At 25.9% G+C, this 18683-nt stretch overlaps 1 pseudogene; it reads right to left on the bottom strand.

Annotated features, from left to right (window-relative positions):
- Nucleotides 1-2178: 2178 nt before the first annotated feature.
- LOC132924917 (uncharacterized) lies at nt 2179-4178 on the bottom strand (annotated as a pseudogene).
- Nucleotides 4179-18683: the final 14505 nt, after the last annotated feature.

Below are 18683 nucleotides of genomic sequence, written 5' to 3'. Positions count from 1 at the left end.
ATGCGGTTATGAAGGTAAAATAAAGTGCTGCTCGATATTATAATTTGAAGGTGGGCCAGCGTCTTATGGTGGAACGTACAACGTATTAACCACAAATGTACAATTCTCAAGAATATATTAGGTATAAAATATTTTCGACATAAGTAACCAAATAAGTTATTTCTATTTCAAGTTACGCTTATACTTATTTAAAATGTTTATATTTATAAACAGCTAATAATATTATATATTATTGTCAATAGACTAAAGAGTCGTAGGAGGTCACTTTTTGTTCTCAGTTCTCGCTACACACGCAAGACTTACAAATCACAGTAGGTATTGAATATTGTGTTACATTTTTTGTGTAATTATGATGTGATATCAGTAAATCACGTAAATTTTTTTGATTCAATTACCTACTAAATTATTTAATTTTTACAATACCTACCTTCTGTCCAATTTTCTGGGCTTAATATTATTTATGAATTTCATTATTTCAAACCATATTAATGGCAATTTATTATTGACAATATATTATATTTAAAAAAAATAACTTTTATCAAGTTAATTGAAAATTTCCATATAATTAACTTAACTGTTAGAAAAAATATTAGATTGACTATTTATTTTAAACTTTTCAAAATGTTTTCTATCAACTTAACTTAACTCAGTTTTATTGACTTGTATAGGCTTGTTAAAATTGGTATTGAAATTTTCAAAATATCCTGATGTGTTAAACAATGAATAGATTAGTATTTCAAAAGACATGAGCATGTAATAAATATTTTAAATAATAAATTAATTCATCCAATGTATTTCTTATAACTTCTTATAACTTTCTTGTTTATAAAACAAAAAACTTCATTTAAGTTAAAAGAGTTGTAAACAGATTTGGCCAAGATCTAAGCTCTCATACGTTTAGTCTCATGTATAAAAAAAAAACAATTTATACATTTATAATTATACCAAATTCTTTTATGTACATCTGTGCAAGAAATTATATTTATTTTACTCCACTGTGCTACCAAACCAATACACTCCAAGAAGTAAGTTTTTAATATTATGACCTCATTTATGACATAAATATTTTTAATAATTAGGAATCTAACTATTCTATCTATTCTATCTAACTGTTATTAAACAGTAATATATTTAAAAGTAAATTTAATTGATATATGTTTGTTGTTTGTACACTATACATAGTTTAGTCTATACAGTAAAATAGTAGATGTCAAACTATAAGTAATACCATTTCACTAATTTTATAAAAATATTTTATTAATTTTGAACCTTATGTACTTTTCAAATTAAAATTATGCTTAATTATATACATTTTAAAATAATAAACTAGTTTTATCATATTTTGTGCAACATGACACTTAAATTAAAAATACATAGTAAATTTACAGTTATTGTTTGGTAAAATAACAAGGAAAGTATAATATTAAATTGTCATTTAGATACAACTTCTTGAGTTTCTTAAGTGACCCAATGAAATAAGGTACACATAATATCTAAAAAAAAATAAAACAATATTTTTCTAATTATTTATAGGATTAAAACAGCTATGTATAATTCGGAATTTTTAAATTGTAATATTTTACATACTCACAGTAGCGGATCTAACACCCGGGCAACCTGGACATGTCCGACAGGGCACTGGCCGTATGGGCCCTCTTGGCGAAAATAATAGGGTCAACATTAGACTTCATAAATAAATAAATAGGTATTAAAATAATTGTGCTACAATAAACCATATTATTAAAAGTTATCATATAATACAGAAAATATCATGACATTATAGCAGTGAACTAAAAATACCAAAACTGGTATTTCTCATCGTCGTCGACGAATTGAGCTATGTATATTTTGTTTTTAGTTTGGCTTTGTAGTAATTTTATGTAAAATTAAATTCATTAGAATTTAAATAAAATTTTCATTAATAATTTGAATGCATAACTAATTGTATTTTATTTATTTGTATTCAATATTTATGTTGTTTTTAAGTAACTGAAGCAATTTTTTTTATAAGTTAGAGTTGAAAGTATTATGTCAACAATTTATTTGGGGGAGGGGGGTTTAATATAATTAAGTGGAGGCGCGGGCCCTGATTTTAAATATCCAATTAGGCCATTTTTTTTAGTTCCACCGCCTGTATAGCGCCTGTCATAGCCTGTATAAAAATTATATCATAAAAACTCAAAGAAAGTACAATGAGGCGAGAGGTGATCTGTATTATAAACATTAATCCAATATTATCAATAGCAGTTGGTGTTTAGTGAATAAGTTAAAAAAAATATGCTTACCTAGGGTGAGCTACATTGAATTTGTTCCGCAAAGTATTGTGGAAACTTTCGAGATGATTATTTATTTAGGTAATCCATTGCCTGAAACAATGTTTGATCCCACTTGTCCGAGCCAATAGCTAAATATAAGTATTTAATTGATTAGTAGGTATCAATAATTATAAAATAGTTGTAATTTATTATTTTTTTAGTTTACTATAACAATAGAAACTTCAAAATAAAATATTTTCAAATGAAGAATCCAGTTTAAGATTTCAACATATTAATATATTATAAATATGCTTATTCTTACTTTTCATAGTAATCAAATAAACTTGGAATCGGCATTCCATGATTCACAGCAAATATTCTTACCATGTCAAATGCTGGCTGAATATCACCAGGTGGTAGCAATGGTAATGCAAATAGCATCCTTAGAGCTTTTGAAGCAAATTTATTTGTATTAATTAATCTTTTTCTCATATTTTGCCAAACTGTCTTTAAATGGTTTATTTTTTTAACTAGTAAACTAGATTAAGTAAGTTTTTTTTTGTCTTTAGTAAATATTATTTTACTTCATTATAACTTTATTGATGAACTTACTTGGTTGTGGTGAAACCAATAACCTGTGAATCGTGCAGTCGGGAAAATAAATGTGAGAGTATCTCTAGGTGCAGTTTCATAATCCGTTATTATGATGAATGGATTAAGGTTGGCCAACAGATGAGTCTTTAAAAAGGTTGAAAAGGCAGTTGTAGGTGTTTCTTGTTTTACACTCCATAAGGCAGTAAATGAGTAAAGTATAGGTATAGATTAAACACAAAAAATATTTCAAGTTTTACTGTCTTGGTTCCTATATAAAGGCTAATGTAATATTTTATGGTTATCATATTATGTAATATATATTTTAAATAATTTCTTATTTTTGAGTTACCTGGTATTTTTGATTATAAAATACAAAATTTCAATAATATTAAAATTATACATACGTAATTGTTAATCATACAATGAACAGTTAACAACTGACTACCCATATTTTACGGCACAACCTTAAACGTGGCATCTACATGGACTTCTTCAATATTGTTAGCCAAAACTAATTGCAATAATGAGGTGGATGCATGAAAAAATCATGCTTGCTTGGCCACCCACATCATGCAAACAACCCTTGAACATGATCTTACCATAGCAAGAGTACCGATGTAAACGTCCTTCATCAAAAATACTAGCCAAATCAACCAGAGAATGGGGTAGAGATGGCAGAGATGATCTTTTGGCTACTCGCATGATAGTTTCAGCACTCTAATAAGGATAAGAGCTAGAAGTTTCATGATTTCTATGAAAATAAAACTGTGTTTACAAAGATTTCTTAGACTTTTCAAATGTCAATGTTTATTTATATGTTATAATGTATTTATTTGTTTTTATAACGAAAAAGACAAGAGTATTACTAATTTATTTTTATATTTAAAAATCTATGAGATGAATAATAATTATTAATGTTTTAAATATTAGGTTAAACAAAAAGTAAAATTATTAGTAATGGACCTACAAAGAACCAAGAACAAGATAGTTTTGGTCACTGCAGTATATCCACCATTTTTCCTTTTACTGTTGATCTAATGTAGAGAAGATGTGTAATTTTTCAAAATAAATATGAGTAAATATATTTAATTATTAAATTAAGAGTCAAGTTTCTCTTGTTTATTTTAAAATAAACTTTTTGTGACTTACAATTTTAATAATTTTATACTTATGATTTTGGTGTTTAGTCCCATAACTCCTATATACTTATTTATAAAATTTATTGGTAGGTAGGTCGTAGATGGACTAAAAAAAATATTTTTAGTTCGCGTACCTACCTATTGTACAGTTACCAAATTATGTACTTACCTTACCTTCTTGTTTCTTCATCATAAATATGCCTCAATGTCAAATTTTCAGATGAAGCCTTTCTTTTAAGCACTTTCCTGAATGCTCTGGCCAATGTTCATTAGGATTCCGAGTTTGGTGGCCATGATGTGGTTTAGTAGTATATTTAGATTCCCTATTAATTATAATTAGTATTAATTATATCTATTAATATTATAGAATTATAGATATTGTTCATGCCATTTAGATCTTAATGATCGAGGTGGCCGTTCATCAAATTTTCTTATACATATTTGTAAAATAGGACAATTAGTGTTGGGTAGTAATGTAAGATGTAACGTGCTATACTTGTTTCTGTAACGTAGATACACTTTTGAGTAAAATTAGATATGGTGACTTTGTTATTTTTATCATTTTTTAAAAGTAACTAAGTAAAAGAACATGTTACATTATAAATTTAATTATATTTTTTATTTTTTGTGTCTATACACCATAACGTGGTGTTATGAAGAGGCACTTGGTAGGCAATCCTTCCCCTCGTATCTGCATCAGGAAATTTAATATCTATTTTCCCAGTATAGATAATATAAATAAACGATTTTGTATTAAGATTATTTTCAATTTCAATTTTCGGTGAAAACTGATTATAAACATCAATAAATAGCCTACAGGATTACTGAGATAACAATTGCTATAGTTCATTTATATTTAGATCGTATATAATAAAATATTTAGATTATTAAAGGATATATATATATATGGTAAGATTATCGATATAAACTGAAACATCCATAGATTTTGTGTCAGTTACATTTCGACGTGAATACGTGATATATAACCATAATTTTTTGTAAAACATGGAAGTTATTAAGTTCAACAAAAATGGGAACAAAATTTGTTGGAGAGGATATACATATATTATATATAATAAAACATCACGGATGTAAACGTATAACATGGAGATGTACAAAAGAACGTTCTTTGAAATGTCGCGGAACGATGTAGGTACATCACGGACTTAGAGATTGGACATTCTGCAATTGGAAAAGTCCATAGTCATATAGCTGATAAACACGAGATAAATAACTTTTTTTAATTCTACTCAAATAAAGTATATAATATGATTAGAAATACATTTTTTGAATAAAAATCTTAGTCTATAATATAAAAATCCGGGAACTCGCTCTGATGTATAGTAATTAGTAGGTGTCGGGGCGTAGGGGGCGTCTAATATGTTTGCGCGGAAATTGTTCGAATACGAAAATTGTTTGTGCATACATTGTTTGCATGTTCAATATATTCATTCAAAATAGGTTTGAAAATAACATAAAAATATTTTTTCCTTACATTATTAATTCAAAATTGGTTTACATAGCTTAACATGTCATGTATATTATCCCTATACCTAAATATTCAGTTGAAAATTGGAAATGGGATTTTTGTCCCCATTAGAATCCATATAATGTTCGATAACGACAAGTTATCGATATGATTTTAAAACGTTGCAATAAACCACATTTCACTTTGTTAATTGTTCTTTACGATATAAGCCCATTGTTGTATAAACAACCTTGATGTATCAGTCTACCATTTTTAAATTGTTAAAAACACAAATAATATTAAGTAAGAGAACTATGAAATAGGCACAATTCATTGCTTTTTTTTTGTCTACAAAAATCATGGATTCTACTAAAAGGCAGTATACGAATTTTTTAAATGTTCTAAAACACCACTTTATTTTATCCCCAAAATTTCAATCAGAAGTTAAATAAAGTTTACTTGTTTGTAAGTTTTTTATGATTATAAATGCTATATTGCTTAAAATTTCAAATTCTAGAAAAGTAAATTAACATAAACTATAATCAAGTCCATTTATAAAACAGTATATTTCAAAATATTTGTTTTTGTTAGTTAGGTACTTAAGTTTGGTAAAATTTTACTACTCTATTTTAAGGTCATTGCTTTAAAAATAAAAGGTTAAAATATAATTTTTACTACATCAATATGTTAATTATATATTTGAATTATTAAAATCACTTTTTTTTGAGAAAATTAATCATAATTTAATTTTTTTCACTGTTATGAAATAATATATTTATATATATTGTTATTTAATTTATATTAAGTGCTATTGATTGAAGAAGGAAGTCCATAAAAATAAGTGCCATATTTTTTCTTTTTTAAACACTGTTTTTTATTTACATTTGATCATTTTGAGATTATGTGTATGTTACGAAAATTTTAATATTTTAGGGGCTGTACCAACATATAATATGCGAAGAACGTCGTCGTAGTGCAATTGATGGTTTTTACACATCTACTAATATCTTATGTTAACAAATGAAAATTTTCAAGTTTCTAATTTCGGTTAATTTTTTTAAAAATATTAAAAATAAACACAAAAATAAAAATATATGCAACTACAATTGTTCGTAAAAAATTGTATCGTTTTAATTATGTATATGTTAGGTGCAACGTGTCTAAATTCCAATTAGTATTGTTTATGGGTTTTGGATATAAATATTAAATTATAACCATACACCTCGATATGATCGTACGATAGATCTTATAGTGTGTTATCCGACAACTTAAAAAGTTTGTTTGGAACAATAATTGTGTGTTATGTTTTATTCAGTTTTCTTTTTCGACGAAAGCAGCAACGCGGCGTTTTCTAGGTATATCATCTAAATTTTTAGATGAAATACACTACTCACTATAGGATTATATTTATTATTACTAATATTGCATGATGTTTTAGCAGAATTGGATTTTTGGAGTGTCGATCAGCAGCTTGCGTTCGTGTCAGTTTTGCAGTCAACACTCGTTTCAATCTGTAAGTTTATACTCTGTTAATAATTTATTATTATAAGTTATTATAATATAATGTCCGACGAAAAATATTTTTATTACTCGATATATATTTATAGACAACCGTTAAATAATGCATATTTTCGATTTTTTTTTTAATTCCGATTAAAACTGTAATTTATATTGTCCGTATACGTTTATCGGCCCCTTTCAAATCGTAAATAATATCAACTTATTTATTTATTGTACATAATATTATCTTAATTATTCCGTATTACAATTTGATAATAAATTTAGCCTTATGCTACCCAAAATGCATCTGAAAATATTTACACTTTGGTTGGCTGTCGTCCTGTGCCTAAAGTTATTACAAACTCGAGAATCATAAGTCACAACCAGACATATCCAAATATTATAATATCTTAGGCGGAACTATAGTAACCGTGAAAAAATAACTTTTAGATTTGTGAAGAATAAACCAAACATATCCATTTTTTATTTGTACAACATAATCGGTTGCAATTTTATCACTTTGTTTTAGATAATTAGCATGTCATCAAGACCCAATAACAGCAAATCATCTTCTTCGCGGAATAAAGATAATCAAAGAAATAAAAACAAACATCATGTAGAATATGTTACTGTTACAAAGCATAAAGTGCAATATGCTAAACTGACTGCGCTCGTGTCACCCAAAAAACGGAATGATATAAAACCGATGTTTCTCAAACCGTCTGGTCGTCAAGACTAGCATTAAGACTTTTAAGCATTAATTTTTATTTTATTATACTAAGATAAGTTTTTCATATTTTCACTACATATGATAACATGTATAATGTGTGGCTAATCTAATATAAAAAAATTAAATATTAATATTTTATTATTTAAATTTAATTGATTATTTTAATATAAAATAATAGATACGTGATATTTTAAAAACTCATAAAACCGAGAAAAAATATTTATTTTATAAATAAATATGAGATATAATAGAACTATATAGTTGCCATTTAACGCATTATGGATATTTCAGTAGTGAATGAATAGGTTACGCCTGATAGCAAAACTTTAAGGTGTGTTTTGTTTGGTAGTACCTTTTTATATTTTATATAGAAATAATAAATAAATAATTAATTTTTATAATTTTTGTCATATCTGTGTGTTGTTATTTGCGTGTCGTTTGGTTTACTAGTACAGTACACGTCTTATGCGTACTAAGTTTAAGTCGATTAGTTATGAATAGCGTTCATTTTCAATGCGATAATTAATAGAACGGATATATATTAATGTAGAACAGTTGTTATCATATTTTTATCCTTATAGTATATTATTATATATTGTAATATATTTAAGTGGTCTATTAACGTACAAAAAAATGTATGATAGCTAAAATCAGAAAGAATTTTTGTTTTCTCTTTTTACCACAATTTGGATGTATAGGTACTAAGAATAAATTTTAAATAAAATAGTCTAATACAGTTTTTTTGCTTTTAGTATACTTTTTTGTGTATAATTGCCATTGATTAGAGTAAAAAAATAATAGTTGCGAAAAAAAATGTAATTAATTAAACTTTCAAATTATATTGTCGTATATGCCGATTAGGTACTAGAACTAACAACACCATAAATAAACAACCAAAATATTGTAAATAGTTTATTCACACGCGTTGTCTAACCTTTTTCGTTGCAATAATTATTCATTGTGACAGTCGTCCGTTGCAATCCGATAACTAGTATAAGAATAAAAATTATTATTTAATTGCCAATTCTGAAAATAATCATATTTTTTAAAGTTTTTATAATCTAAAATTATTAATTATATTAAAATGCACGGTAGACCTTTTAAAGCATATATTATGTGTTAAACATTAATAAGTAAGAACTATGTAACTATTGGTTTTGATAGATTTCTTAAATTCATATAATAGGCATTGAATATACGATTAAAAAATTAAATCATAAAAATTAATTTTAAAATAAAACAATTAGTGTGACCAATTTAATTTTTGTTAAAATTGGTTAAAATACCATCATGATACTTGTACTTTAAGTAAGTATCAATAATTAGTTGGAAATACAGCGGGCGATTGAATTACTACATTAATTATATTTATCTAATTACATATTTTGTAGTATGTTTTTTTTGTTGATTTGTTTTTAAGATAATTGTTTTTTTTTTTTTTTTAATAAATCGATGAAGAAATATAAATCAATACAATCTGAATATAATATAAACTAGAAATTATAATATTATATAAGTCATAGATTATTATAACTTTAATTCCTGTACGACGTACGCCTGTGTCGAATTAATAATTCCAGATAATTCCAGTGTATTTACCCTGTCTTAAATTCTGTTAACTATAAATAACTTATACTTCATAAACACAATAGTTATTCATTAGTATAATTTTGACCAAATGTAATGTAATTATCAACAGTTACCAACAATAACTAATGTATAACTAACTCAACTTAAAATGTTAATATCAACAAAAGTACCTATATGTATTTTTCTAGATAATATTCTTATTTCTTACCTTTAAATTTGATAGTAAGTAAATTTACAATAATATTGTATATTCTGCTGAACGCAAATTTGTTATGATGTTCCTTTAGTGTAAGACACAGACAACTCATGCGGGTATGTCAAAAAAAAAAAAAACCGTTTGTAACATAAGCTCCTGTCAATACAACCATTGTGGTATTTTTAATTTATCTGAATTTATAATTGTGTGAATACACGAAAACAAAAAATAATAAGTATATCCGCTTTAGGTGGTTATTATAATATAATATAATATTATATGATATACTATTTTATTATAATTTATGAGCTCATGATGTGTATGTTTTATGCTATTTTTAAAAGTTTTAAGTTGTTTTTTCTATAGCATACTATTTGTCGATAATTACAATTTCGATTAATGCATTTTGTACATAATTGAGTATAATTATCTAGAAACCTAATTGTAGGTCAAATTGGAATATCACTATAGATATTTAAAGGGCAGATATATTATGCTTTCATTAAGGTTTTATTTAATGGTTTTTAATATTATAATGTTAGACATATGACATACATTCATTAACATATATTATTAAGTATTTCCAAAACTTATTTAAATTTCGATTAAAAATTAATAATACTATTATTATTATTATTTTAATAAGTAATACTATAATAATTAAATCGAAACGTTATGCGTTTATAAGAATTAATTATCTTAAGTGATCCTTATTACACGAATACAATATTATATCAACGACATTACGGTAGTCGCTGCTGGTTTTTAACATACGTAAGTAATACAGTGTAATCGTAAATCATAAAATAAATATGAAAATAGACCTCTGCTGATCGGTGAGCGTCGATAGAAAAAGATGTATGATATTGTTTTTTATTTCAATTACACAAATAGGAATAAATAAATATTAATAATTATATGGATATATCTTAATAACTCATGTACACGATAATGAAGTTTCTCGATTTACACAAGGTAAATAGAAATGTGATAGGTAGTAAAAATTTCAAGCAATTTTTTTATTTATAACAAATTACAAAATTACATTTAAATAACGAATTTTATCTAAATTTTAACTTCAAATGTCTTTACAAAATTAAGTTATTGCTATAGTATAAATTTAAGAGAGTAGTAAGAAAAAACCGACTTACCGGCTAGTGTTACAGATCACCTGGAATATTATAGATGACCTGCAAACAATCCCAACTTGCTCGACCGAATGGAAACAATCCTAACCAACAAAATTACATATAACAATTATAATTATAAAAGGGTTGTACTTGAAGATAAAGTGCACAATTTAGCCCACGGTCATTATAGACGAGAGTAAGTTATAAAATACAATTATTTTAAAATAGTTTTTAATATTTCTAAATTTATACAGGGACGAAGAGTTGACTGAAATGATAATTGAGAATGAAAATTAGTAATTTATAATACTTAACTATAATAACAACAAAAAAGACCATTGTTAAAATATGATTATTGTTTATTAAATAATAAAAATACATTGAATATAGGTACATTAAAATTTTAAGAATTATTTATAAACCATTTTTTTAATACAAATGCTTTATACAATGAACATTTGGTAGTATGAAATTCCTTGTGTAAAATACATCGAGGTAGTGTATTGTCATAAGCCAAGTTATCTGTACGAGGACACATTAGGTCTTCCATATTCATGACATTGGTGTAAGGCAAAAACTCACTAATAATTGTATTTTTCTGCAAACCTTTAACGTAAATTGTGTTGTATTTTATCGATTGAAATATTTTTTCTATTTCCGTGTACTCCACATCGCCGCAATCTAATGTCAAGCCGTGGTACCGTCGTTTAAGCCAATTGTTTACGCTCCTACTTTTTGCATCTTGTGTTAAAGAAGAGTGCTTGAACACCCAATGTTGCATAGTACAAGATTTTATGTCTACAATAGACATCTCTTTAATTTTGTACTCACTTTTCACTCCAAGAACGCATTGGATATCCAAAATAGCGGAAGACATTGTAGTTCGTATAAAGATGTAGTAAATACTTTTTTCAGACCGTCTGCGATGTATAGTATTGATTTTTAAATTTTCATGATACGCACGGCTATATTTGAACACGTTAACTGTTACGTTTCCGTTTGTTCTTTTTGGATGAGAACAGGTTTTTGATTTTCTTCAAGTAAACACTCAAATTTAGGTAATTTAGACAAATGCGATTTGATCGACTTTTTGAGATTTTAAAAAAATTATTTGGTTTCACTATCCAGAGAACTTCCAAACACGTTCAAGTCTGTAGCACGACTAATGAGCACAATAATGTTTTTACATCGAGGGGATAAATCCAAATATTGTACGTAGACTCAAAACCCCTCCATTTTAATTTTTTCTGTAATTAAATATAATTATTAAGAAGCCGGAGTATAATTATAATCGATATGTTAATCACACTTACTGTTGTATGATTAATTTACATTCAATAATCGACTATATATTTATTTAATGAATCATAAATTTAAAGTTGTACAAATTAGTACAAATTTGTAATGATATTATCACAGTACAGTTATTATTGTTGATATTTTAATAAGTTGTATATAAACCTCGATAAGATCGTACGATTGATCTAATAGTGTGTTAGCCGATAGCTTAAAACGTTTGTTTGAAATTGAAATAATAATTGTGTATTAAGTTTTATTCAGTTTTTTTTTCTACGAAAGTAACGACGCGGCTTTGTCTAGGTATATCATCTAAATATTTACATGAAATATACTACTCACTATACGATTATATTTATTATAATTATTATTATTGTATGATATTTTAGCAGAATTGGATTTTTGGAGTGTCGATCAGCAGCTTGCGTTCGTGTTCGTTTCGCAGACAACACTCGTTTCAATCTGTAAGTTTACACTCTGTTAATTTATTATAATAAGTTATTAAAATATAATGTCCTAGGAAAAATATTATATTTTCGATTTTTTTTTTTAATTTCGATTAAAACTATAGTTTATAATGGCTGTACACGTTTCTCGGTCCCGTTCAAATCGTTAATAATATCAATTTATTTATTTCTTGTGCATAATATCTTAATTATTCAGTATAGCAACCTAGTATAATCTAACCAAGGTATAATCTTAACAAACAAAATATTTAATTTTAAGATTTAAGATAATTATTTTAAAAATATTAAAAATAAAATTAGATGCAACTACAGTTGTTCGTAAAAACTTATATTGTTTTAATTATGTATGTGTTAAGCGCAACGTGTCTAAATTCCAACTAGTATTGTTTATGGGTTTTGTATCCAATTTATAATCATATACAATATGAATATTTTAATTCTGTTATCTGATGGTAAGAGAGTTGGAGAATTCCTAAATGGAAACACACTTACATTAACTTGCAGTTAAAAGTAAAATATTTCCACTCGTTTTAAAATGCACCAGGAAAAGCTCTAAAAAAGTACAACGGGTGTTTCGGCGCGAAGATATATCGGCGCTGGAAATTTCGGCTTGAATAATCGGTTTTTACGTTATACGATAACAGCTATATTTGGTAGTATTGCAATATTGACGATTTTATTATGATTATTTTTCATAATAGTAATAGTTAATTTAAAAAAAAAACGCCGCGCAAAAACACTCAAAGTGTCGAATGGCTGTGCGAAATGTCCGATACCCTTAGAATCAAATGTTTATATTAACATTATCTATTTATGATTAAATTTCAAAATATTTTGATATTTTTTAAGCTATTTATAGGCAATTGAAATATTCGATTTTTCTAAGTTTTTTTTTTTTTAAATGACTATAAACAAAAATGGCTATCTAAAAAATCGATGATCGTTATTCATAATTTTTTTTTATAAGCATTTAAAATTCAAATATTTAAGAAATTTATCAAAATCGCGATACATTGCAATGAATTTTAAAGTTGAAAAATCATAAATTTTTTGTGATTTATACCTTAGGTGAAAAAACGCAATACAAGGTTATCCATAAGTTTTCCATCAAGTAATTGTAAAAAAAATTCCAGCTTCAATATAGAAAAAAAATTAGTTATAAATTACTATATTATAAATGAAAAAAAGAGAATGCTGCTGTTTTGATTTACTTATTGGAGTATTACTAATTAATATAATAATCATAATAGTATTATTAATTTTTAATCAAAATTTAAATAAGTTATGGAAATACTTAATAATAAATGTTAATGAATGAATATCTTTCATTATAATATAAAAACTATTAAATAAAACAATAATTATAGTATAACATATTCGCCCTATAATCATCTACAAGATTTGGAGTATGGACTTTCAACGGAATCTGTTGGCTCATGAAATGCCAATAACTTTTTTATTTATACATCATGGTTGACATAAATAAAATAAGATAGTTATTGTTATAGTTATAGTAACTGTTTAATTTTAGACCTACAGCATTTTATATTTAGTGAAATTCATACAAATGACTGATTGTGGTGTTAAAAATTTTAGTTATTTATATTTAACAGAATTTAAGACGGGGTAAATGTACTGGAATTACTAATTTGACACAGGCCATACCGTACAGGAATTAAAGTTATAATAATCCATAACCTTTATAATATTATATTCAGATTGTAATCATATTATAATTTTTATCGAAATGTGAGTTACACTTACTACTGTATAATATATATTTTACATTCAAATAGCAACTATAATTTATTTATTTTATGATTCATAACTTTATGGCCATGAATAATTTGACCTTTTTTATTTTATTAAATTAGTATAAATTTTTCATGATATTATAACTGTACAGTTATAACCATATTAGGAACTGATTATTATCAAAAACCATATTTTCATGTAATCAAAAAAAATAAAATGTCGATGATGATTGACTAATACATTCGCAAATGAGTAATTGTTATCTACAAATATTAGTCAATCTCTAATCACGTCTTTATTATTGACATTTAAATATGTTTTATATAAACCTCGATACGATTGTACGATTGATGTTATACTGTGTTAGCCGACAGCCTAAAACGTTTGTTTGAAACAATAATAGTGTGTTAAGTATTATTCAGTTTTCTTTTTCGACGAAAGCAGCGACGCGACGTTATATAGGTATATCATCTAAATTTTTAGATGAAATATACTACTCACTATACGATTATATTTATTATTATTAATATTGTATGATGTTTTAGCAGAATTGGATTTTTAGAGTTTCGATCGGCAGCTCGAGTTCGTGTACCTTTTGCAATCCACAGTCAACACTCGTTTCAATCTGTAAGTTTAATTTCTGTTATAATTTATTAAAATACAATATACGGCGAAAAATATTTCTATTACTCGATGTATATTTATAGACAACCGTTAATTAATTTATATTTTCAAATTTTTTTTTTTAATTCTCCCAAAAAAAACTGTAGTTTATATTGCCCATATATTTATTACATTTAGTAATTTCATTACTATAGGTACTAAGTATAGTGGATTTCCGTTATATTTTTTTTGGTTTGATGTCCAACTTTTATAAACGGAGTTTATGTCCATGTATTTTTTGTACGTGATTCTGCATATATAGGTTTATAAATATTATAATATTTGGTGTACCAGTCTTTAAAATTAAAGTGTTATGAGTGTCGTCAGAATCACACCCATTACCAGAAAATTACGATATGACACGATAGTTTATTGTGGACAATTTAATTTAGTCGATACCTTGAGGTGTAAAAATCAAAAACCCTTATAACTTCTAAATACGTATTTAGTGTAAATCATTTATTATTTATTTTTGAATTTAACTACTAATAAGTAATATTTTATTATGAAATAATTTTGTATTTAGGTATAAATTATGAGCTCATGCGTATTATACTATTATGTTAAAAACGTTAAAAACGTGGAGCCACATGGGCTACGTCTAAACCGAATGCTGTAGATGTATAACGTTATAGGACGACGTGTTTCAGAGGACGTAGCCCATTCGGCTCCCGTTTAAAAAAAATAAGGTCAATTCCTGAACGGCTCCCATCAAAAAAGGTTTTACGAACACGTACCCAAACGGCTCTGGTTTTTTACAACACATATTTTTTCCCACTTCATACAGATTTAAGATCGTATCAGAAGAGGTGTAGTTAAGAATATATTGATGAACACTAACTAAATTTCGATGATGATTGAATAATACATGCCCAAATGTGTAATTGTTATCTACAAATAATAGTCAATCTCCTACCACGTCGTTATTATTGACATTTAAATAATTTTTATATAAACCTCGATGCGAACGTACGATTGATGTTATACTGTGTTAGCCGACAGCCTAAAACGTTTGTTTGAAACAATAATAGTGTTAAGTATTATTCAGTTTTCTTTTTCTACGAAAGCAGCGACGCGGCGTACTACTCACCATACGATTATATTTATTATTAATATTGCATGATGTTTTAGCAGAATTGGATTTTTGGAGTGTCGATCAGCAGCTTTCGTTCGATTACGTTTTACAGTCTTCACTCATTTCAATCTGTAAGTATACACTCTGTTAATTTATTATAATAAATTATTAAAATACAATGTCCTACAAAAAATATTTCTATTCCGCGATATATATTTATAGATAGCCGTTAATTATTGTATATTTTCAATTTTTTTTTCTTATTCCGATTAAAACTGTAGTTTATATTTCCGTATACGTTTATCGGTCCCTTTCAAATTTTAAATAAAATAAATTTATATATTTAATAATTATTATTATTATTTATCTTAATTATTTCTGTATAACAATTTGAAAATAAATTGGTATTCATCATAGATAAATGCTACCCAAAAAGCATCTGAAAATATTTTCACTTTGGTTGGCTGTCGCCCTGTTCCTGAAGTTATTACAAACTCCACGAGGATCATAAAATAACTTTATGATTTGTGAAAAATAAACCAAACACATCCTTTATCAATTTGTACAACAACGTCGGTTATATGATCTGTTATTTCTGTTTGTCGTATACTCGTATACAATATGCTCAAGTTGAAAATAAATAAATAAGAATGTATATGTTTTATGTTTTAGTCAAACACCATGTCTTCAAGACACAACGATCAATCTTCTTCTTCACGAGATCAAGATCATACAAAAAATAATAGCAAACGCCAAACCGGCATGTCATCAAAACACAAAGATCAATCGTCTTCTTCACGTGATAAAGATTATAAGAAATATAATAGCAAACGCCAATCCGGCATGTCATCAAAATACAATGATCAATCGTCTACTTCACGGGATCAAGATCATAAAAAGTATAAGAGCAAAAGTCAGATGGAGCCGGATACAGTTAAAAAGTATAAAGCGCAATCTCCCAAACCGGCTAATAAACCGATTGCATTCGTGTCACCCCAAAAGCGGGATGATATCAAACCAATGTTTCCCAAACCGTCTTCTCGTCGATACTAGCATTTAAGACTAAATGAATAGGTTGCACCTGATAACAATAATTTCAGGTGTGTTTCCTTTTTATAAAACTATTAGGTACATAGTAATAAAAAAATTAAACATAATAAATATTTATAATAATTGTGTCAGTTTAATTGTGAATTTATGTCGATTAAACGTACGATCGGTTGGTGGTATAAATTATTCAGTCTAGGACGATTTGGCGTTAGCTGTTTTGCCGCCGACTAATATTTTTATACACTTAAAATTATAATTTTGTTAAATATTACAATTCATTTGAAATGAAAACATAGTAAATAGTTAGTTATAAATATGTATTTGAAAAATTATTACAATATATAGTAAAAATATACTTATAAATCTATAGTAAAATAGTTAATTAAAAAAAGTAATTCTAGCGGAGTTTTTCTATACATTTTACAATTTATTTTGTTAACTTGCAATTCAAATTAATTTATATAGTTGTTTTTAATATAATGAATAAAAAATAAAATAAATGTAATAGTAAAAATTACATATTCTACAAAAAAACATAATATATTTTATAATAACTTGTGAAAAATCATGTTCAAATAACGAATTTGGTTCAAATTTTAACTTTAAATCTCTATAAAAAGAATTGTTAGTTCTAAGTTATGACTACAATAAAAACTTACGATAAACTTTATGTCACATTTTCAAAATCTTTAACTATGCAAAAATATATTTTTAACAAATTAAATTGGTTTTGTTTTTAAATTATTGGTATAAAAATACAAATTTTTTCGTACTTTTTCATTTGTTTGTTTCGCAAACCAGTCTTTACAAAGAACATCAAATTATTTTTTCTTAATACAACCACAAAAAAAATTATACGCTAAATAAATATAATCACCACTAAGAATCTAAATAAATATATAAAATGTTTAGCATAAATTATGATTAACATTTGAAAGTCGTACTCAGTTAGATTAGCGAAATATTAATGTTTATTAAAATAATTGTCTATGGGAATCATGATTATCACTAAGTTAGGCCGCAATTAGAGTACACATCATATGCGTATAAAGTTTATATCGATAACTTATGAATATCATTAATTTTCAATGTTAAAGCCTGAAATTAATTTAAGAACAGATATATATATAAATGTACATCAGTTGTTATCGTATTTATATATTTATAGTATATTCTAGGTTATATATATTATATATATAAGTTGTCTATCAACGTACAGAAGTATTCATTGTTTATTAAAATGTATTTAATTGGAAAACCATTTTGATATTGTTGTTTCTAAGATATCCTGTGATTGTATGTTATTTAATACTTAAAAGTACATGTATCTATGTACACATCAAACTTAATACTACATTACTATATGTCTATATTATAAATGAAAATAAGAAAACGCTGTTGTTTTGATTGACTCATTGAAGTATTACTTATTAAAATAATAATTATAATAGTAATATTAATTTTTAATCAAAATTTAAATAAGTTATGGAAATACTTAATAATAAATGTTATTGAATGTATGTCTATCATTATAATATTAAAATCCATTAAATAAAAGTTAAAACTATAAAGAAAGCATAATATATTCGCCCTTTAAATATCTGCAGTGATATTCCAATTTGACCTACAATTACGTCTTTAGATAATTATATTCAATTATGTACAAAATGCATTAATCAAAATTTTAATTAATGAAAATAGTATGCTATAAAACAAACGACCTAAAACTTTAGACGTCGATCAACTCAGACTATTCAGAGTATCAAATTTATGAA

Source organism: Rhopalosiphum padi, chromosome 3 (assembly GCF_020882245.1).
Source record: "Rhopalosiphum padi isolate XX-2018 chromosome 3, ASM2088224v1, whole genome shotgun sequence".
In the NCBI taxonomy this organism is placed as follows: Eukaryota; Metazoa; Arthropoda; class Insecta; order Hemiptera; family Aphididae; genus Rhopalosiphum; species Rhopalosiphum padi.
Note: the sequence above shows the minus strand (reverse complement) of the source record. Positions and strands in the feature narration are given on the sequence as shown.